At 41.5% G+C, this 23,686-nt stretch overlaps 1 long non-coding RNA gene across 1 annotated transcript; it reads left to right on the top strand.

Annotated features, from left to right (window-relative positions):
• LOC118215599 lies at positions 1-23,001 on the top strand. Its single transcript, XR_004762853.1, has 6 exons — positions 1-117; positions 6,923-7,001; positions 16,748-16,830; positions 18,457-18,540; positions 18,654-18,718; positions 22,014-23,001. It is a non-coding gene; the product is annotated as an uncharacterized LOC118215599 (long non-coding RNA).
• Positions 23,002-23,686: the final 685 nt, after the last annotated feature.

The raw sequence follows: 23,686 nt of genomic DNA, 5'->3' as shown, positions 1-23,686 counted from the left end.
ACTTGCTTCGCCTCTGGCTATAATTAGCTTTTTCAGAAAATACCATGGCGAGACATTCTTTCTGACAACATTGTCTGAGACTAATTGTCATGACATTTAAATAATTCTGGATACAAGGTAAGTTAAAGCAGCGTGTATTAGTCAGAAAGGGAGAGAATGCTTGCACACTAGCTGCTGTTAATGGGCTGTTTTATGCCAGGTTGACAGTGATGGAAGCTGTGTTTCTGAGCCCTGTGCGGTGCAGAGAGGAGGCCGCCAGCAGGCTCTGTGAATTCTCAAGTCTGTGCGCGTGTGGATGTGATGGCAGGAGGCAGGGTGATGCTCTGTGAATGCTCAAGTCTGTGTGCATGTGGATGTGATGGCAGGAGGCAGGGTGATGCTCTGTGAATGCTCAAGTCTGTGCGCGTGTGGATGTGATGGCAGGAGGCAGGGTGATGCTCTGTGAATGCTCAAGTCTGTGCGCATGTGGATGTGATGGCAGGAGGCAGGGTGATGCTCTGTGAATGCTCAAGTCTGTGTGCATGTGGATGTGATGGCAGGAGGCAGGGTGATGCTCTGTGAATGCTCAAGTCTGTGCGCGTGTGGATGTGATGGCAGGAGGCAGGGTGATGCTCTGTGAATGCTCAAGTCTGTGCGCATGTGGATGTGATGGCAGGAGGCAGGGTGATGCATTAGGAGGAGGAGGAGGAACAGGGGGGTGCTGATGACTCTCCCGCCTGGCCTCCCGGGTTCCCACACCTGCGCTTTCGTGCGAGTGCATAAGGTCGCGCGTGGCGCTATCAGGCCACTTCAGCTGAATCCCAAAGGTTAATTAAAATTCTTTGATCGCCCACCCTGAATGACTCAGTCTTAGGGGAAGGGGAAAGTGAGCGAGAAAGAGAGAGACAGAGAGAGAGAGTTATTGAGAATATGAGATTAATTAGAAACTATTATTTAAAATATGTTTTTAAACATATGCAATTGTTGGTTATTTGTTTTCTTGTCTGTACATCATTATCTTTATTATTTATTTTTATTTTTATTGCTGCCTTGGCTGTCTTGCTAATAAAGTAAACTGAATTGATCTTAATAACCGAAAGAGAGAAACGGTGAGAGTGACCAAAAGAGAGTGACGAGCACTTTGGCAGCAGAGCAGGCCCAGAACGAGGCCGCTGTTGCTGTGCATTCAGCTGTCAATCAAAGCATGCCGGCAACCATTAACACCACCGTTCCTGACTGGCAGCCGCTTGGATTTGGCAGGAAGAGGAACATCACATGCCACTCTAAATGCAGCCCTGCCTATTCCTGAGACAGGCGGAGGTCACTCTGTTACCGACCATCTGAAAGTTCTGTATGACAGTACTGGTTACATCTGCTTGTACAGGCATCTATTTGCCCAGTTGACAAGACTCTTTGAGTTTCCTTTGTGGCTCAAAACAGAATCAAATAGAATGGTACTTTCTTAAATGGATAGTTCACTTTCTGGGTTTTAAAAAAATATATTATTTCAGCTTTAGTGTATATTTTTCTGTGCAAGCTACTTTGGACTTTGAAGTTACTCCAAAGTTAAAAAAAAATGATAATATACATAATTAATCATTTTTCACAAGTAAATTTGACATGGAAGAGGGTATAATTCGCTTAATTTTAAAATTGATAAACATATATAGTTATTTGTAGCTGTCAATAGCAATTATTTAAAAACACACACTGTCAATTACCGAATTGGAGATGTATTGGATGTTTTGGTAAAACAGACTTGAATATGTAATTGTTGGACAGCTAAATGCGTAGCTCTACTTCCTGAAGTATAGACACAGAAGTGTTATATATCTTTCCGCTGACTTTGCACCTGGGTATAATGATGCTGTTTCAAGCAGCTTGCTAACCATGCCCCTGACCAACCAGGCTGTTGCAATATAAGTTTTGTTACAGTTTTTTGAATACGCTCCTAAAGCCTTCATGAGGCATTTTCAGTCTCTCCGTCAGCATAACTCCGTTATGAATCATTCATAAGAATGTCTGCAGGACTTTAGGTCCGAGGCCTGAGGCTGTGTTATGTCACATTTGAGATTTGCATAGAACAAAATGTACTCTTTTAAAAGACCAGGTCACCCCGCATAAAGCATTGCATTTCCGGAGACTTGTTTTGTAGATGTGCTATAACATGTTAATGGTATCATGCATTTTGAAGTCTTTAGGACAAATCTATATTTTGTATAAACTGAGGCCAGAAGCTTGGATTACAAGTGGATGCTATTCACATCAATATGGGTCTGGTTAACCGTAGTTATTTCTGAATAGAACCGTATTTGAAGCACAGTCTATAGATATAGTCACTAAAATATTCTGCTGCTTTTATAACCAATAAGAACATCCCCTCCCACTTTTAGTATATCTGTTTATGTCAAATAAGCATTCTTTTCCATTCGTGACAAAGGTAATCTCTAAAATTCCTTGCATGTTGATGTGTTTCAGACTGGTTGAAATTGGATTCTGTTGTCTCATTACTGCTAGTGTGAAGCATATTGGCTCAGTGTGAAGAAAGCGTTTAGCACCATTAATTGGTTTGCTCCATTGAGATACTGATCCCAGCAGGTCCAGACGACATTCGTTTCAACTTCATTTCATCGTCTTCCTCTGATGACCGTGTTCAGCTCTCAGAAAGGCTGCCATGAAAATGAGAATTCCTGCTGTAGGTTCTCAGTTGGGTTTTTCTGTACAGTATTGTCAGTGCTCGAACTCTATTTGTTTTGTGAATGCTTCATTTAACTCCATTTTCAGTGATCATCCATAACCGAATGTTTCAGTTTGCAAGCACAGCAGCATACTCTGCTGTTTTTCAACCTGTGTTGCTCACAGACTCATTAAAACAGTCATATATTTTGTACCTCTGAAACCCCTGCTTAGCAGTAACTGTAGGCTACCTCTCCTGACCAGAATACAAATATATATTTTATCACAACACATTTCTTGAGGAAAAACCTCTGACATTTTTTCACTAAAATATTTTCCTGCACAGTAGATTGAGTACTCTGTTAATTAGTGTCTAGGACCTGAAACAGAACTGATCATTTATTTACATGATTTATGTATTTGACAGATGCCCTTATTCAGGTCAGGAACGATATAGAATACCAATATGCAACCGGTAGATGCAATTCATCCCACAGCATTTAACTGCCTTTAAAGCGTTAAGGCATTTCAGCATAAATACCGACATGTAACAACTCCATTATAAAGCGTGACTGCTGGTTGCTAGCTAACAGCATTGCTATGGAGGGATAAAGGCAGTGCAAGTCAATACCGGAGTACGGTGTCACAGGGAGATGTGTGCATCAAAACTTCATCATTTTTGAAGCCATGACATGGACAGGAGTAGTGTCACACAGCCTCACCTAAGAGTTAAACATGCGTTCAACACCTCTCACCTTCTCACCTTGTCTCCTGTCTCCAATCAGGGATGACTCATTCTCACGCAGGACTTTTACACCGTTCTTAATGCTGTGGTTTCTACCCATGTACTTACGCACTCTGGAAATATTAAGATGCCATTTATTTGATTTCTCCTCAACTCACACAATTCTGATTGCTCATTATGGAGGTGAAACTGTGCCACTGTGTCAACGTTCATGGAGATTAGAGATGTGCACATGGAGTATGTATGCTTTCTGTTAAGATGTGCGTTTTCCCAAAGATTTTTTTTTTACTCCCTCATTTTATAAGTTTGCTTGTGTTGGTGAGCATGATTTGTACCATCATTACCATCAGCATGGAAGGAGCAGAAATGTAAAAAAAAAAAACATTTGTTCTATATTGGTTACCATTTATTTTATTTTTTTGTGATTCATTTCAGCTTCTCATGTCCCAACAGTGCCAAACTAAGCAAGCTGACAGCAGATATATCAGTTATGACAACTATCTTTCATAAATGCAATTTTTGGCACCATAAATACTACATATTAGACTTGTATTTGATCTACAACAGTGAACTCTTCCATAAAATTCACTTTTCTGGAGCCAGTTAGCATGCCAAACTGACTAGCATTCTTTTTCAGATACAGTGTGTGAATGTTGAATGCATTTTGACTGCATTGTGCCACAGTTTGAGAGTGGTTCTGGGTTTGGCAGTATCCTCACTCATCCCAGAGTGTGTACAAATCAGCCACAGGGGGAATCGAACCCTGGTACCATCATATGTTATTCTACATTGCACCAAAGTGGCTGCTTCCGTGTCAAGGTGGCATACCATCTGAAGCAATGGCCTTGGTGTCTGGACCATCATCAGCGTTCCAAACTCTCCATGTCCTCCACATGGGCCTTTGGCATGTGTGTGTGTCTATGTGTCTGTGTGTAGGTCTGTATGTCTGTGCCTATGTGTGTGTGTGTGTTCCCATGTGCATTTTTCTGTGAGAGAGAGAGCAAGACCAAGGCAAGCACACACAAGCATGCTGCAATGCCTCCCTTAGGATCAGGGTTTCCAAGTGATATGAATCAGACTTGCATTATGAAGAGAAATGAATGTGCTTTACCTTGTAGCTCTCATGAACTCAGTGTGAGGTGCCAGGAGGCTGGAGGCCACCAAAGGAGAGAATAATAGAAAAGAAAATAGAAAGTTATTGTTCATTGACTGCATAAAGTATTTCTAAAACATGCAATAACTGCAAATATAACAACACAGAGGAGGAAACCTTACAGATTTTCATTCAGGGACAGCTTTCTGGACTGCCAAAAATAATGACGATGATGGTGTTTTAATATAGTGATAATAGTTTTATCAGTATTATTAATGCAGTTACCTTTCAAGTCAATGTAGGTGTGTATTACTGTAGCACTTAAACATTAACAGAATCCATAATTACACACAAGTATGGGCAGTTTCAATGTCTCCTTGGGGTAACATCTAGTCCCATTCATGTGCATGTCTCCTCTTCAGTGCTCAGTGGACTCTGCTCTAATGACTACCCAGAGAAGGTGAAGGTGGGTATGGCTGTGATGGGGTGGGGGCTTTTTGTGAAGAGGTTTTTCCATGTCTATACTGAGAAGCTGGGACTCATATTCTTCAAATAATATGCTTTTAGGGGTGTTGTGCTTCTGACCACTGCCTGTCTATTTGATATTCAATATTGTAGGGGTCATTTTTGGAGCTTTAGACGGATTTATCCCTAGTAAGGATTAGTCTAGAACCTGCCCCCTCCCTGGCCAGCTAGCTGGCAGGCTGCAACTGAAAAGAAAATCTAAAAAGAGGGAAGGCGATTGAAAAAAGGGGGGAGAGGGGGGTGATCTCGGTCTCCAAAGTGCTGCAACACACTGACGTATGAATCATGAATGCAACGTGGAGCTGATAGGTGCTTGTCCAGCCAATGGGATCACAGGACACCTTTAATCTGCAGTAAACAGAGTCCATCTATTCCCACAAGCCAGTGCCCCTCAAATAGCCTTGTTTTATTGCACAGCATAGAAGGCCCTCTGCGTCTTCTCCTGTTCAATTTCTGTCTCAAGTGTGTTTGGATACTCGTGTCCTGTGTGAAAGACGCTAACTCCTCAGGCCTGAGCGGTAAGGGAGAGGGAGAGGGGCAGTGTGGCTCTGGCATCGCAGGTGACAGGCAGCAATATCTTTTCATTAGACAGTAAGAGCACACTGTCGGCAGACAAATACCTCTCTTTATTAGCTGTCAGCCCCCTAACGAAGAGACATGGCGGGCCTTCACGATCGGCTTGTGATTGTCCTGCTCTAAAGGGTACTGGTGCTCTGAAGGGACAGGGGAGGAGCTGACTCCGTGCACAGCATGCTTTAAAGGACACCGAAGGTGGCTGGATGTAATATATTCAGTCCTGTAGACCCACTTGTTGTGTATTACAGCTTGTCCAAACTAACATTTTAAAATTTAATTATTGTGAAATTGATTTAATTTTGACACCTCCATTAAAATAAAATGTTTTTAGTTAACAACATTAATTTGTAAATGGAAATAAAAAACCTATGTATTTCTCTTTAAGACTATTGTAAAATGATAAAGATTTATTTTGTGAACATCAAACAAGCTCCCGACTTTCATGATTATTCGCTGATTTGACCAATTCCAGGGACACTTTTTCCCCAAATGTATTTAAAATTGAATGCCTTCTTTCCGGGCTAATTCAGTTCATTAATGTTTTGTGGGATTACTCAGAGTCGCAGGGAAGAATGCATCGTTCGCGTGTGAAAAGCCACAGCCGTTTGCAGGCCACGCTCTGAAACCCTGTCTGCGTAACTCTGAAGGGTCATACCTCAAACCGCACTTGTGTACCTGTCAAACCGTGTAACGCTGAGGTTTATCTGAACGGACGTCCGTCGGCCAGCGCAGCTTTTCTTGGGACTGAAGCAATAACGGACCTCTGTCAGGGACGGAAACGGACGCGTCGCATCCGATCTGTCATGGCTCGACTCCTCCACGTTATTCTGACGGAAGCGGAGGTGCTTCTCGGCTTTGGCCGTTCACGAACGTGGCCGTTAGGCCAGCGAACGTGTTTCACAGCGCTGGTGTAAGAGCTAACGGTGCCATCCTTCCATGTTTTCCCCAGGTCAGTTACACTAAAATGTTGCTGTTGCATTATTCATTTGCTTTGTGGGCAGCTTTTGTCAGTGCGATTTGTCCTCACATTTAAATCGTTTATTTTCAGGAACAGATTTTACGGTGTAGGTGAAGTGTCCTGCTTCCGACAGCATCTAAAGCGACTCACAATCTCGCTCCAGGGTATTCAGACCCAAGAGCCCCCTGGACGTGTTCCTACCCTCACTGTCCACAAGTTGAAAGTCAGAATCATGAAAGCCTGAAATGGGCATTGGTTTATAATGGTTTGTAATGGACTGGTGAACAAACGGGTATGACAATAGCATGTTAGAAAGAAGGCAGTTTGACTGTGTCCTGCTCTCTATGACCTGCGCTTTCCTCCTCTGCAGCCTTTCGGTGTGTACCAGCCTGGTCCCTACATCATGTACAGCTCTGTGGATTCCAACGGCCACCTGAAGAACTCATCCGGTGAGCTTGAGCAAAGCGTTGTATTTTGGGCTAGTTCTGGGGGGTGCTGTCCTTCCTTCACTCAGACATTCAAGTAAATGATCTCCAGAGTAGACATTCCCTGAGATACAACCTGTTTGTTGCTTCGGCAACAACTGAGGCTCTCCATACAAGGGACAGCCAGTTGAACTGGGGGACAGTGGAAGGGGAGGTTGTTAAGAAGGGCTTGATGAATGCACTCTTTACCTTTACCTGTAGCTGCTGGAGCGGGGCGTGGCTCCGGGAACGTGGGCCATCTGCGATTGAGCTCAATCGTTGTCACTTAGCTCCTGCTCCATGCACCCTGTTCATAAGGCCCTTTCAGTGCCTACAGCAGAGCATAGGAACTCATACCACTAATGCAGCTCTCAGTGCTGACAGCCCCATTTCAAAGATTCATCGCCACTCCGGCCCTTAAAGGTAGAAATTATTTTTAGACGATGGGAAATAATGAATTCCGCCACACTGTAGTAGGATTTTTAGAAGACAAATGAGTTGGGGTTTGAAAGGCCCAGACTCTGCTAACTGGCACATGCATTACTGTCTCCAGTGTCCTCACGTGTTGTGGCTGTAACTGCTGGAGTAAGAATGTATGCAGTTCTACAGTATATGTTCTCTGGAGCTGAATCGTATAGCCAACCATTACAAAATCTATTCAGTGTCACTTCACCATTCCTATATCCTTATGTTTGAGCAGTGCATTTGTGAGTACATCTATGTCCGGTACCGCTTAAATAATAATTTGTCATTTTCAGCGAACTTTTTGCATACACTGAATGCATGCTACTCCATACTTTGCCATTGTGCACACAAACACACATTTGTTAGTTTGTGGCTCTTCCTCTGTACTGTGATAAGCTTTGCTTACTATTCACGCTGGGTGTGGCTTTGGGTTCTGTCAACCTGAGGAAATCACACACAGTGGTTCTTGCAGTGAGGTTCACAGCAGCGACCGCCGACCCATCATTGGCAACCCCGCTGCTGTTCCCAGAATTCAGCAGTGTCCTTCCACAGACACCCCTCGGCCCCAAAACCTGGCTCTCTAACAGCCTCCCTTATCCATTAATGGGATCTTAATATAAACATGTGACTCAAAACCTTGCAATCCATCCATCAAACCTTGCAATCCATCCTTTGTTGGCAACTTGCTCGCATGCTTGGATCAAGAGCATCAGTCACTTAAAATCGAATGACCTTCGATTGCTAAGATAAAGTGGAGACTGTTCTCCCTGCACAAGGTCCAAAGTGGCATCTACTCCTGCAATATCAGCAGCCTGTGAGAAACCCCAAGGTTCATGAATTTTATTTCATGAAATCTGTTGTGACATAGAAACCTATAGTGGTATTTAAAGTGTGTTATTCCTCAGAGTTTGGCCCAGCATTGGCAGATGAATTACGGTGGATGAGCAATGGGGCTTGGGTGTTTGTGTTCTCCGTAGTACTGGGCGCTCTTCATTTCTCCTTGAAATTCTGGGAAAAAAGTGAAGGAGAAGCGGATGAGGAGGGGAAAGCGGCCATGTCTATTTCTGCTCAAGAAGGGACTCATTCTCCAGTGCAAGGTCCACCTCCGATTTTACACTGCCAATATGAAGAGTTGTGGAATGCTCAAACCTGGAGTTTTGTGTGTGTGTGCGTGTGCATGCATGTGTGTGTGTATGTATATGTGTGTGACTAATGGAGTATGCAGAATCATTCCCTTACATTCTTTATCACCTGGTAACATATGTATGTGTGAAATACTGATAAAAGCATGGAATGTAAGATGGAAAAAGCCAATTCTGATCTCCTGATCTCATTTTTCAGCTGCTTTGGACGTGGCTGGAGAGTAGAGTCATGGTGTAGTAACTAACAGGAGGGTGGCGGTCTACACATTACATTACACTTATTTAGTAGACGCTTTTATCCAAAGTGACATACAAAAGTGCATATCAAGGTCATTGGAACAATTACAAAACACAGGTTCAATAAGGCACAATACTTATTTTGTACAGTTTTTTTGTACATTTTGTACAGTATACAGTATGTACATTTTGTATAGTATACAGCATGTACATTTTGTACATATAGTTGCATTTTTGTATTTGTTCATTTCTGGACACGTTTTGCAATTAGCAATTTTTCCATCCTATGAGAAGTGTGACATACTGCTGGAAATGGATGCTGCAGGTAAAATGTCTGGTTTCCAGATGCTCTGTGCCTGATATGGTGGGGACGCGAGGGAGGTGAGGTAAAATGCGAACGAGCCATGATGGGTTTGCCTAGAATAGTATCTAATGACAGACCAGGCTGTTTTTATAAGGGTAAAGTAGTCTGAGTGAGGAGACTACAGATCTAATATAGCAACATCTGCATTGTTTCCGGGTGCATTCGAAGGTGTTACATGCATAGTATTGAAACCCTCAGATCTGGAGCTGACCACTGCAAGTCTACGCCTGTCTGCTGCAGGGGAGAATGTCACTGGGGCCTCCACGTGTTCCTGGGATGACCTCTTTTTGAGATCACATGGATGCCTTGTAGGGTAGTAAACAATTGTAGCAAAATACCCAGCTGTTTAAATGGATAGTGAAAATCTGAACTGTATGAGTAGCTGTAGATGAGTTAATCTGTTAAGAAGATGAATAATTAAAAAAGAAACAGAGAGGCTACAGTCCTCTGTATCTAGAACACCTGCTGTCATAACAAGGGAGTTTCTGACCTATCTCTGTGCACACAGCTGGCATTCCCCTGTGAATGGGCAGTGTGTCAATCCCACTGCTGTTCAGCAAATCGGCAACCAGAATATTAGCGCTCTTCTCCGCCCATCACACATAACATGGGAGGCAGAGCTCTCCTTAACCCCTGAGCCCCACTGCTTTCTCCAATATTCTCCCCAAGCATAAATTACACTATGTACTCAACATGTAGCCAGGTGATGTGTGCTTATGCTTGATCATGGTCCCAACACTGGTAGATAGCTTAACCTCATGACCGTTGGTTTGAATTGCAGCCACATTGTTAAGGCAGGAGTGTTACACATTAATGCAGGCTTTGTTTTCAATCTCAGGAAAATGTAGTCCTCTGTGGCGCGCTACCATTTTAGCAGGCGAGATTGATTCTCTGGGCTTTTTGTTTGAGCTCTGGCAAAGCAGGCCCTCATTATGAGCCAAAATGAGCTGTGTGTTCACAGAGAGGGAGGGGAGTGGGACAGAGAAAAAGGCAGAGGTGGGCTGCAGTAGATGGATGCATGGTCAAGGGGAGCAGTAGGCCAAAGAGAGCATGAGGGAAGGGTTGCACTGATGAAAGGGTGCCGCAGTAGGGAGGGAAAATAAAAGAGGAATAGCACGGGAAGGAGGAGCTGTATGAACTCTTCCCTGACTCCCTCAGCTCCCCAAGCGCACACACACACAGACATGCACAAATGCTCTCTCTCACACATACACAACACCTACACACACACACACACACACACAAATTATCTCTCTCTCTATCACACACAACACCTACACACTCTCATACATGCTCTTTTTCACACACACGCATACTCTCTCTCTCTATCTCATATTCACACACACACACACACACACACACACAGATGCTCTATCTCTCACACATACAGAACACCTACACACACTAACACTCTCTCTCTCTCACACACACACACACACACACATGCATGCTGTCTTTCGTTCACACACACACACACACACAAACAAATGTACACACACACTACATAAGTGGTCACACATACGTCTATAATCAGTCCCCTGCTGGCTACCCAGCCCCAGCAGACTCTCCTGGAGATTTTTTTACTACAGGCATGAATACAGTTGAAACACTTCAAGTGTCGTTGCCAGGGCAAAGCTAACCAGCTGTAGCAAAGAGGAGGATTATTATTGATCAGGGCTTTGTCCGCAGAGTCATTTTCTCTTTTTGGGGTTTCTGAAATCAGCCCATTGAGCTGTGCATGTTTGAAATGCAGAGGGAAGCTGGCACACACCATAGTAATAATCTCCTGGCACATACTGTAGACACATGCACGCAAACACGTCGCACACAGTGTTTTTGCGTCCTTTCATCAATGACAGGCATGTCCATGTACGTGTGCATATCTGTATGCTGGTTTGTGCATGTGTACCCTTGCCTTCTGTTATTGTTCTCATGCTCATGTTTAATTACGGTTTGCGGTTCCTATTCTGTCTTCGTCCTCTAAAGAGCCAGTCTTTGTTTAAGCCTTATCTTTCCTTCTCTTAATGGATTTTGAAAGCGGGTTGTCAGTCTATCACCACAGATGCATGTCAGATGCATCAAAGCTGTAGTGTGCCATCCAGTTATGAAAAAAACTATTCATTTAAGACATGGACTTAATAATAATTTACTGATATAGTATTATTGTGTCTTATTAATATAATCAATCCAAGCATCTGTTAAAATGGTTCCAGCATTAACTGACCCCCCCCCCCCCCCCCCAAAAAAGTGTATTATTCATGATTACTGCTGTTCTGAATCCCAGACTTCAGCCATTTTGCATTTCTTTTTATTCCCTTGAAGGCTGTGGTGATGAGAGATAGTGAGTAAAGCTCTCCGGGTACAGCACTTATCTCTGCCCATCAAAGAGACAAACTTTGCAAGGAATCAATGTCTAAATCTGCCACCATTGTGTGAACTCCAAATATCCTCGGCAAGCCCCCCCCGTTGCAATCCTGCATCTAAATATAACTTAATTTCTCCTACCCCTTTGTCCTGCAGACCTCAAATCTCAGCTTCGCAATTGGTGTTTATCACTGCATGTTTACCTGATTGGGCCAAGACTGGTTTCTATGGCGACAGATGCTAAACCTAAGGTCTTTTTCAGCACATCTGGGAGGGGGTTGAAAGTAATGGAAGAGAAAGCAGTGTACATATCCCGCCTCAAAGCAAGGCAGACAAGACTGCAGGAGAGCGGGCCTTTCCGAGTGCATGCTCTGGCTTTGCTGAAGCGGGTCGCTGAGCTTCCCAGAGGACGGCCAGCAGGAACCTGCTTTATCACAGCCGGGCTGGGAGCCCAGTACTGCCTTTTTACCAATAGCAAGCCGTGCTCAGAGCAATTCTGTTTCTCTCACTGGAGCGTAGAGGCCTGTGGGTCAGGCTCACTGCTCTCTAACGCCATGAGTGTCTCTGCGGCTGAGAAAGGGGTGTGTGTGTGCATGTGTGCATGTGTGCATGCGTGCTTGCATGCGCACATGTGTGTGTCCTTTTTTGGCTCAATGATATGAGTCTTTTGTTTGTGCGGTGTTTTTCCTGAACGGTTTGCGAGTGCGGGAGCATTTACTGCCCTAAATAATCCAGGCTGTGCAGAACCTGACAGAACCATGGAGTGCAGCATGTGGAACAGTGGAACCATGTGGTGATTATGCAGCAGAATGTGAGAGAACCATATGGTGCAGCATATAACAGGATATAACAGAACTGTGCATTGCGTAATGAAGCAAAATGTGGTAAAACTGTGCTGTGTGTAATGAAGCAAAATGTGGTAGAACTGTGCAGTGTGTAATTAAGCAAAATGTGGTAGAACTGTGCAGTTTGTAATTAAGCAAAATGTGGTAGAACTGTGCAGTGTGTAATTAAGCAAAATGTGGTAGAACTGTGCAGTGTGTAATTAAGCAAAATGTGGTAGAACTGTGCAGTGTGTAATTAAGCAAAGTGTAAGAGAACTGTGCAGTGTGTAATTAAGCAAAGTGTGTGAGAACTGTGCAGTGTGTAATGAAGCAAAATGTGGTACAACTGTGCAGTGTGTAATTAAGAAAAATGTGGTAGAACTGTGCAGTGTATAATTAAGAAAAATGTGGTAGAACTGTGCAGTGTATAATGAAGCAAAATGTGGTACAACTGTGCAGTGTGTAATTAAGGAAAGTGTAAGAGAACTGTGCAGTGTATAATGAAGCAGACATTGACAGTTCAGCTTATAGCAGAACATTCACGGTAGAGCTGTCTTTCAGAGTTATTGGTGACCTCATATAACTCCAGACATTGAAAGAAGCAACAGCGGTTCAATTTTTACAAGACATGAAGTAGTGTTGTTTTTTATTTCATAGATTATTAACTTTACTGGATGAGGTGACCTTTTGGAGCTGCCGTTGCATTTCAAATGCAGGAGGGAGTGTTTTTTGTGCTTGAGAAGACTCATGGAGGTTTGGGAGGCTTTTTATGGTTAGGTTATTAAAATGAAATATTTACAGTCAGCATATGTGTTACAATAGTGTTCATGTACATGTAGTCAGGGATGTTTAAATGAAACCAGACAAAATGTGTAAGCTATGATGTATACATGAATTTGTATAATAAACAGCACAGTAGAATTCCTGATTCAGATGCATGTTAAAACATTAGAGGGTGGCTCAGCAAAATTTTATTTGCTTATGGAAGTATTTAAAGTTTAGAGTTTCATTTTTTTCCACTAGTAGTCTTGTTTTTCTGCCCAACACAAGAAAAAATATAGTAACATGAATACAAACCCTATGGGGTTTGCTATTCATTTCGATGATTGATGCAATTACAGTGTATTTTCACACAAAGTGCTCTCTCCAAGGGGGCTGTTACAATCAGTCAAAGACATACAGAACAAAAACTTGTGAGCTCTTTAATCCAAAGACAAGTTTACTCAAGTGTCCCCAATCACAGGCTATGAAGGCACTTTTGATCTCTGTACCATTTGTACATTGTCTAAATTATCCATATCTTTAAACTTCAGGAATATAATCGGTATCATCAGCACCATCCAAACAGCATAGCATACATAACCTCAAACCCATAATGACTTTTTTTCTGAAAGGCTCCGGATGGAATAGCTTTCTTCCTCTTCTTTTTCTTGCTCTTCTTATTCTTATTCTTCTGCTTCTGCTTCTTCTGATTGCATAACATGCAGCTTAAAAGACCTATAACTTACTTCATGGAGCATTGAAACAGTCCAGCAGCTTTGTTCATCTAGTCTGGGTTTTTTTTTTTTTTGTTTTTGGCCGTTCTATAGCAGTTTGCTCAGCAGGTTGGAGGTGTGGGTGGAGCTGGTGTCTCCTGGCTGTCTTATGTGGTGCCTTTGCCCTAATGGGGGTTTTGTTTGTCTTTAAGCTGGCCATCTGAGCCAGATGGCCCACCTCTCCCTGCAGCTGCCCTACACCGTGCTGGGTCTTGGGCGTAGTGCCAGCTTCCAGGATCACCTTTATGTGGGCATTCCCCACCCTCCAGGAAGAAAGGTTTGGCCTGTTTAGAGTCACAACAGATTTCACCACAGATTATCTGCAGTTGCAAGGTCAGCTCCTCTGTGTTCCTCTCTATTCCCATACTAAAGGTGATTCCAGGTGGTAACAGTATCTTCCAGTGCTGTGCTAGAGTTCATGAATATTCATGAAGCTAGCATTGTCAATGCTAAAGACAGAATTTACTCATCTTAAAATCAGACAATTCAGTCTATTCAATCTATAGAATCTGTGGTCATACACAGCAGCATATTGAATTAAAAACACATGCTGTAATTTAAATTATAGATATTGAGGACAGCTTTGTGGAAAGACTGGTATATAATGAAATCCATTCTTTTGCTAAATGTAAATAACTGTATAGTTTAAATTAATTTCCCTCACATTGTTACAATACAATTGAATCATAATATTATGCTATTGATTTATCTGTATTATCATGCCTATAGCTACAGGGCAAATGTGCAATAAACGAAAGCAACAGCATTGCTTTTTATTGGCCAACTATTGCTGCAGGGCTTTTAAATTGGATTCAATACTAGATCCTAACCTGAATGTGCTTTTGTGATGATTCTCTTTGGGATGAACAACATGGGAAAAAGAATCTGAAATTGAAGCCATCATTTTCAGCTCTTCCCCCTGTGTTTTTCGCACCCCAAGTTATTTTGTTATTTTGAAACTGACTTTTGATATTATTTAGATTCCATTGTCATTGTTTGGTGTGTGTCAGCCTTTCTAGTGTGCACGGAGTGACAGTTCTCTGTCTCTCTTCTGACCATATTCACATGTGTGGAGTCTCAGGGCCTGATTTTCTCAGAGCTTGAAAGGACACAGCCTTCTGAAAACTCTCTCCATGGCTCATTTGAATGTAAGGCAGTGACAGATTTTCCCTGTGAAGGAGGAAAGTCTTTATTAAACATCATCTGAGGTGCAGACTTGCCTTGTTTCTCTGCTTTTGTAGCAAGCAAATTCCAAGGGGCATCTCACACACAGTGTGCCTTTGTAATACATGGAATGTTTGATTTAAACAAAACTCAATTTAGGAATGTTAATAGCATAGGTGGTCCTATTGTTAAAAGCATTGTTTCGTTAAAATAAAAAAATAAAAAATTGGTTAAATTGTCTTGTGTGTATGTACTAAAATGCACTTTCTACTGTAAAGTGAGTCGTTTTTTTGAATGCTTGATGGTTCTTAGAGGACTTTAATGTCTAGTTTTTCTTAAGTAAAATTAAGTAAGTAAGATTAAAATAACCTGACAGCAATATTGTATTGTTCTTATATACACTACACTACTGTCATCCAAAATTATGGGCATTAATGTGGATTTGGTCCACCCTTTGCTGCTATAACAGCCTCCACGCTTCTGGGAAGGCTTTATACTAGATGTTGGAGCATTGCTGCTGGGATTTGCTTCCATTCCACCAGAAAAGTATTAGTGAGGTCGGGCACTGATTAGGCCTGGCTCGCAGTTGGTTTTCCAATTGATCCCAAAGGTGTTGGATGGGTTTGACATGAGGGCTCTATGCAGGCCAGTCAAGTTCTTACTCACTGTTCCTGACAACACCATTTCTATATAGACCTCGCTGTATGCCTGAGGGCATTGTCATGCTGAAACAGGAAAGGGCCTTCCAGAATTGTCTAAAATGTGATTGCATGCTGTAGCATTAAGATTTGTCTTCACTGGAAATAAGGGGCCAGGCCCAAACCATGAAAAACGGCCCCAGACCAAGTGGTGTCCAGATACTTTTGGTCATCTGGTGTAGTTCATCACTGTGTGTGTCAGTGTTCTGTGATTCTCTACAGCACTTCTCTCGGCTGTAACTACAACACTCATCTTGGTTATAGCTACAACATTCCTCTCTGCTGTAATTATAACATTCTAATCTCAGCATTATTCTATGCACTTCTTTAAATAACTTCAGCTAATTACTCAAAGACAGACATCTCATTAGGAACAAGTTAAAAAATGCAATAGTCAGGAAGGCATACTGCTACACACATGCATTTGTCAATTTCTTCCAGAATTTATTTATTTATTTTCAGAAACTGATGTATGTGCTATATGATATTAAATTGTGGCTTGTCCCCTGAGGATTATTTTAGAAGAGTTTTTGTGTACTGCACATTAGCAGCATGTGACAGCTCACCAGTGGGGAAGCATTCTGCTTGGACTATATAGAACACTCACAGTTTATGGCAGGAGCAGAGACAGGCTGTAATAGCACTTCATAAAATTCCAACTATGGCACTTGTGGAAGCAGACTGTTAATATAATTGATATTACTTTCTGGCTAAGGCTAGAAATGCACTGTGATAGTACCTACTTGATATTACGTTGGCTGTTTCCTGCTGAGACGATACATAATATTACTATAGCTGCTCAGTTGGAAGTGAGGCATGAAAGAATGTGATATTACTCTGAACTGTGGCTCTTTCTGAGCTCGGGTATCATTTTAAACAGAAGACCTGTTTTGTTTCTAAATTGTGTTCTTTCAACTGGAGTTTCCCTCTGTCACCAGGAGATAAGGAAGCAGGAGTGGACGGCCATCATCCCCAACTCTCAGCTTATCGTTATCCCTTACCCTCACGGTGATCCTCGCAGGTATTGAGTGCCCCTGCTTCCCTCTGCTTCCCAGCTCACGGGTCTTTGTTCATTTTTTTAAGGGATGGATTGGAGAGTCTTGCTTGTTGTGTCTGAATGTATGGCACACCTCATCAGAGACGAGCCATAGTGAAAGTGATTGTTACAGGCTTTCTGCCATGCTCCAAATGACGTACAGAGTTTTTGAAACAGAACCGCCGAGGAACATGTCATTGAACACAGTTGTCATACTAAATATGAACTCCATGTTCTCCATTTCATGTCACTCCATACCAGTGGCAGGGGCACACAAACTTGTCTCGCAGATTTTTCCAAACTGCTTTGTACAATTCAAGATCATTGACAACCAACTTCATGGTCGATCATAAAGATGACAACATTCAGCAAATCTTCAAAAGTATTAATATCAAAAGTATTTTGGTCACAACTTCAGTGATGCGACCATGGTAGTGTCTAGATAGGATACAGGAGATTTCAGAAAGTGATGTCCATTCCGATAGGTTCACGTACCATGATAAAAAAGCTAATTCATGTTAAGTTAGACCTAATTTGTTTTTATTCATTTAAAATTTTTTTTATTTTATTACTTTTGGAGCCAGTGCTTTTTTCCTCATTGGTTTAATTGATGCATAGGCTAACACTGTAGAATTGTGGGGGTACAAACCTGGTAGCTTAGCATGTTTAAGTAATTAATCCAGGAATTCCACCCTCTCACAAACAATCCGCAGTATATTAGTGTATTTTGCATAGTAAAGCCTGGTGTGTACTGCTCTGATACAACAGTGGGGATGTTATCAGATAATGGCATTCTGTTCATTTTGCATATGTATCTACAGCAGCAGTGATTTGGGTGGGGTAGCTGACACCAAGCTCACACTTCCTACAGCTTGAGTATTTCAGCTGTATCCCTGCTCAGGGAGCAGCAATTCCTGTCATTACATATTCGGTAGCCGCTGTTCATAGCAATATTCATCAATAAGTCTTTCAAATTTGCTCTTGGATGATACACAAATTAAGACATCAACTGAATGCTTGGATTTTCACCTTTCTTTGGGGGAACTCTTTTACTCAACAGAGTAATCTACATCATTAATGTTTCATCTGTTTACTTCTACTTGGGTGATACATGTGTGATAATGAAGTCATTTTAAGACCTTACATGATTAACATTTCACCAGGTAAACTGCACATGTCCTAATCGTAGTTTTCATTTTTGTTTTCTGAACTTTTTTTATAGCATCTGTTGAACAGTCATCAGAGCACAAGACAGAAAGGTGTTCCGATGGACAGAGAAAACATTTTTGCTTGCTGAGTTTTTGTGACACAGTTTATCCTTCTCAAAGGGGTTGATTTACACTCATCAATAAATTAATGAGTGCAAGTAAGTTATATATTTACCCACTAATGCTTGAATGTGGGGAAGATGCAGCAGTAACATATGTAAAAGTACCTTCCTAGTTACCTCAAGCGTTATGTATTCTGTTTCGGTTTTCTCTTTTTACATATAAATTTGGCAGCTTTGTGAAATTGATGATGACTTGAGTGCTGAGATGTCTGTTGTATGGCTTCTACATTGAAAATAAATTCATTTTAAAAAGCAAGTGAAAATTCTTTGTTTGACTGCAGACCTTTTGGAAACCGCAGTATTGCTGAAGAGTATATTCTGAAGGACACCAGTAATGTCAGTGGACCTAAAAATGAACTAGATGGGTATTCTGCTTTTTCCATTCCTTACTGTCTCAGCATTTTGTGACAGTATCACTGTAAAAATAGACTATAACATTTTGATTGAGGATGGAGTGATTTTCTTTGTCTTGTTTCAGCTGGAGTGCAGAACTTTACCTGACTCCTAGTAATATTGCGCTGCTGACAGCCATCGCACTGATCGGTGAGTGCATCTTCATCCTGGTCATCATCTCCATACTGCACTGGTGAGAAAATGTGAGCGACACAGCTGAATAAGCTCTTTTAGACAACAAAACTCCAGTTCTTCACAATTTGTCAGCCAATATCAAAAGTCACTTAACAATGGCGTCATGGATTTCACTTTAGGGGTATACTTTCTTCTGGGTATACTTTCTTCATTCTTTGCAATGCACATTAACATAGCTAAATATGAACACAGAAATAAAGCAGATATAATCAGTGGTTATGACATAATGAATCCAAGATGAAAAAATGTCTGTTACATGATATGTATGAACGTAAAATGTATATGTTGGAACGCCAAGTAGGAAACAAAACCCAAGGGTTTAAGTCCTGTTTACTTTATCTTTTATTGGTAGAATTTCACACATTTATTTATGGGTTCAGATAATTATACAGTTTTTTCTTTTTAGAAATGAATTGTATTTTCTTGTCATTCCTGTACATTTGAGTTTTCCATTATCATTAAGCATTTCTGAGAAAATAAACAAGCAAGCAACATTTTAAAATTTGTAGGCCAATTGTTATTCTGTGACATTGTGTCTGCTGTGTATGATGTTTATGGAAAAGCTCCCAGAATATCTGTACCTCCTGGGTCTTTCTTATTGTTCCCAGACCCAATAAAAGGAGAACAACAGCGCTGGTGTCGTCTCAGAGCCAGCTGCCATTGGTACACAATTATGCACACAGCAAGGTGTAATTGCAGCCTGTTAAGGGAGATTGTTTTGGGCAGAAAGTGTATTAGAGTCGATGTTGAATTAAAATAACATGTTGGCACCATATCTGAGGACTTTCAGCTTCTAATTATATTTTTGAAAAAAAAAAAAACATTGCTCTCTGTCTTGTCATGATTAGAATTTGATAGAATAATTACTCTCCTGATAGATGAGTTTGGCTAATGAATTAGCCTTGCTCATCATCTGAGGCTGCATTTCTTTTCTTGCTTTCACCCTCTAACCCCAAGAGTTTTCGGCACAAGAGCTTGTTCTTCACCATTTTTTACAGCAGCTGTCTCCATTTGTAGAACTCGCAGCGCTTTCTACCCCAACACAAATAACTGAAGCTGCTGTCAAGAGATTAGAGTAAGCTTTCGCACAAGGGAAAATGGCATTTTGAGAAAGCCCACCCAATCTATATTATCTCTATGGAATTAATTTTCCCATTTACTTTGCCACATGTAGTTGACTTTGTCTCAGTGGGTGTGTGATGTGTTGCTGGTGCTGTAGAGATCCTTAGTATTCACTGATGATACTTAAATGTAAAATATGTGTGTTGGTAAGATTAATGTATGTTTTGCCATTTTCATAAATTTCAGATGGCAGCATTGGTACCAGCTGTTTAAAGGAGCATTTTGTTGGCCAGATTTTTTATTTATTTTCTTTGGTACTGACAGTGCCTGATCAGAGCTTTAATGGACCATTATAATACATTTTCTGGTGGGACAAAATAGTAAATTAAATTCTGGAGAGCTTAAGAGCTTGGAGCAGTACCAGAAGTTCTTTTTTTTTACACAACAGTCAGCATATCATGTACTAAGCTAAGCATTTCCCATAAGGCTGAAAGCTCTTGAGAACATTTAACATGTACAACGTGAGGAATCGTACAGCAGCAGATACAGTTAAAATGTTGTGCAAGTATGGTGCTTTAGTAGTTTACTCAAACCTGGAGTCAGAAACCATGTGTCATTATCATTAAACAAAACCTAAAGCTCCAGGTCAGTCATGTGATGTGCCCATGTGATGCGGATGGAGGGTGTTTGGCCAGGGCAGCCGAGGCCAACGTAAGAGTGAGACCCGGAATTAGCCAAGTCAGGTCAGAAGAGGTCAAGATTTTTGCATGGGGACAGCAGGAACTGAATGCAATTTTAATTCCTTCAATCCTGATGAAATTCACCCATTTCCATGGAAACCCTGTGATCCTCATTTAAATAGCCACGCCTCCACAGAGGATTGGAGCTAGTTCTGCCCCTGGAGTGCCGTACCTCAAAGCAGCAGAGGAGAGGAACAGCACATCTGCATCTGGCAGGTCTTCTCCACAGACCCAAACACATTCTGCTCTCATAGTGTCTCACTGAAGCCCCAGATAGGCTCCCCACTGACAGGGCCATGGATGAGGAGGAGCTTACACCTGTCAGGGTAACCCCCCCCCCCCCCCCCACAGCCACTCCCTGCTGTGAAGGTCCTTTTATCACATTCACTTTCTTTGTGTGCTGTTTACTGGTTAGAAACTTAAAATAACTGTACTAAAAAGATATCTGTGCAGCCCAATGGTGCAGCATTCATAGAAAGTTAGCACAATGTGATGCTCGCCATTGAAACAAGCTCAGTGCACCCACCTACACACAGCACGTTTCAGTCTGGGCCATTGGGGGGGATAATCACCACGCGCTCATTCAACAGTGGGATCGATACAAGGCCAGGATGTCTGCTCTTCAGTCAGCCACCAATACGCCTATGATCTGTGTGAGCAGCAGCACTGAAAGGCTGGTGTATCAGCACAGTCTCCCAGCCCCTCAGACCAGACACACCGCTTAAGCAGAAGCACGAGGACGATGACGTGTGGCCAACTCAGATTATTCTCCGCCCCCCCACCCCACCCGAGAGCCTTCCAGAAAACATATTACCATCAAAGACCCCGCAACTCTCTGCCTGCTGTCTCATATGCCATCCTTTATGGAAATGGCCCTTAAACCAACAACGCATTCAAGTTATTTTATCAACACAATTACTCTCATAGCCTGCCACCTGCTGAGGCAGTGATAAATAGGAGGAACTGGCTCTACGGGGCCATGCAGCTGAATTTCAGAGATGGAGAGCTGGTGATCTGCAGGCTTAACTCTATGTCTGCTGCAGCATCTCAGTGCTGTGAGAGGAAACAAACTGAAGCAACATCAGAGATGTGATTTCCCTTCACATCTAGGGAGGCATTAAGCATTAACCTGGTCACCATAGTGACAAAATGACAAGGGTTAGGGTGGGCATGTTCTTACAAAAGCATTTACCTCTATCCCCTTATATTGCAAGCAAAGGAAGTAGACAGGTTTCAGCATTTAGTCTTCATCTGCTTGTTTATTGAATTAGAACAGAAGGATGCAAACCGCAAGCCACTAAGAGCAGTGGGAATTCCTATAAATCGCATTGAACTGCATTTTATTTGGCTCCTAGCCCAGCATGTATCGACATTAGTAGTGACATGGTTAGGTTGTGACCTCCCAGACCCATATGCCTGTTATGACCACAGCTGGGTGTTTATTGCAGAAAGCAGATGACCGGGAGAAGAGACAAGAAGCACACCACTTCCACTTTGATGCCATGTGAGATCATCCGAAACAGATGAGGAAACAGTCCATGGAGATTCTATCACAGGGGCATCTTGGGAAATGGGAGCATTTGTGCATCAACTGGAATATTAATTTATTTACACTGCTGCTTGTTAATTAATATAATGATGGAGGGTTTGTAAGTATGACATCTAATAAAAAACAAGCTTATGACCACCTATTTATTTATTTGTATTTATTTAATATTAAATGTTTATACCTGGGTGTTTTCTGACTGTACTTCTGTGTCTGTCAGGAAAGAGGGGCTAAAAATTAAAACAAATTCAGTATTTATGTCAGACGTGGTGAAACTAATTTTGTTTTGTATGTGTGCTCATGTGTTATGCAGCCTGTATGTGTGTGGAAATGTGTTGATCTTCATTTAAAATTTTCAATTCCAGTCAAATTGACTTTTTTAACACTGCTGTGTGTACACTGGCGCAATGTCTTAGCAATGTGAATGTCTGTTACTGTGAAGTGTGCTGTAATGTTCGAGTCACTCTCAAAATATTCTGTAGTCCAAGCTGCTGGGCTGCTCTCTATGCACCCAACAAACCCCAACCAGCTGCCAGTGCTTCCTTCTTTCTCCAATCCCCACTGGCACCACTTGCCTCTTAGAACTGTTGCCCATCATTCCTTGTCAGTGAGACCCTTCTCTGCACTTACACACTCTAGCACTAGAGCCAGTCAGGGTAATGCTGGTGGGAACTGCACTGAAGAACCACGTCTTCTCCAACTCCAAGCTAAGCTTTGTGTTGCTGTTGTTGCTTGTCTGACTTATGGGCATTTTCTGGGGTGCTCAGGATTCTTTACATTATTTGGACATTACAAAAAATGACTTTAAAAAAACATTGACATTGGATTTTAATTTCTTAATTGTGTCCATTTAAAGATAACAAACGTGCTAGGAAACTTGCAGATGTTTATACAGCCTCTTTGTTTTTTTTTTGTTCATCAGCTTTAAAAAATAAAAATAAAATAAAATAAAAAAGATTGTTATAGTTAATATTATTATTTTCATGGTTAGTTTTTATTCACGTACTGAATCAAAAAATTCAGACACTACTAAAACACTATTCATGTACTGAATCAAAAAATTGGTATTTGTAATGTAAAGAATTCCATATATGTCATTACAAATTCAATGCAAATACATATCCAGTTAACATAATTTAGTATTCAAAATTGGCATTTGAAATGTAAACTTCGAATTAAATTATCCCTTCACATCTGTCATACTTTATTGCAGAGCAGTGTGGCTGGGAGCTGTTTTAAATGGCCAGAATAAAAATAAAACGGCTTTTCTAGTTGGTTTCACACTCTGCTTAAACCAGCTAGTTCAATAAAATGTGTTCCAAACCTTTTTCTTCCTACAAAGAGAACTTGTTGCTCAATCGGTACACATTTTTTCAGATGTATTGCTAAATTCTCCACAACTCTTGTTATTAATTTTGTGAGCAAAATTCCCCACAGCTCTTGTTATTAATTTTGTGATTTGTACATTTTAGACTTCTAAATATGTTTTGATCTTCATTTCCAACATTTTCTGAAAAGAGACTGGAGGGAAAATGTTGCATGTGAACTTTTACTGTAAGATGTTATATTGTTCTG

This window comes from Anguilla anguilla, chromosome 16, assembly GCF_013347855.1.
Source record: "Anguilla anguilla isolate fAngAng1 chromosome 16, fAngAng1.pri, whole genome shotgun sequence".
Classification (NCBI taxonomy): domain Eukaryota; kingdom Metazoa; phylum Chordata; class Actinopteri; order Anguilliformes; family Anguillidae; genus Anguilla; species Anguilla anguilla.
This window is presented reverse-complemented; position numbering and strand designations above follow the sequence as displayed.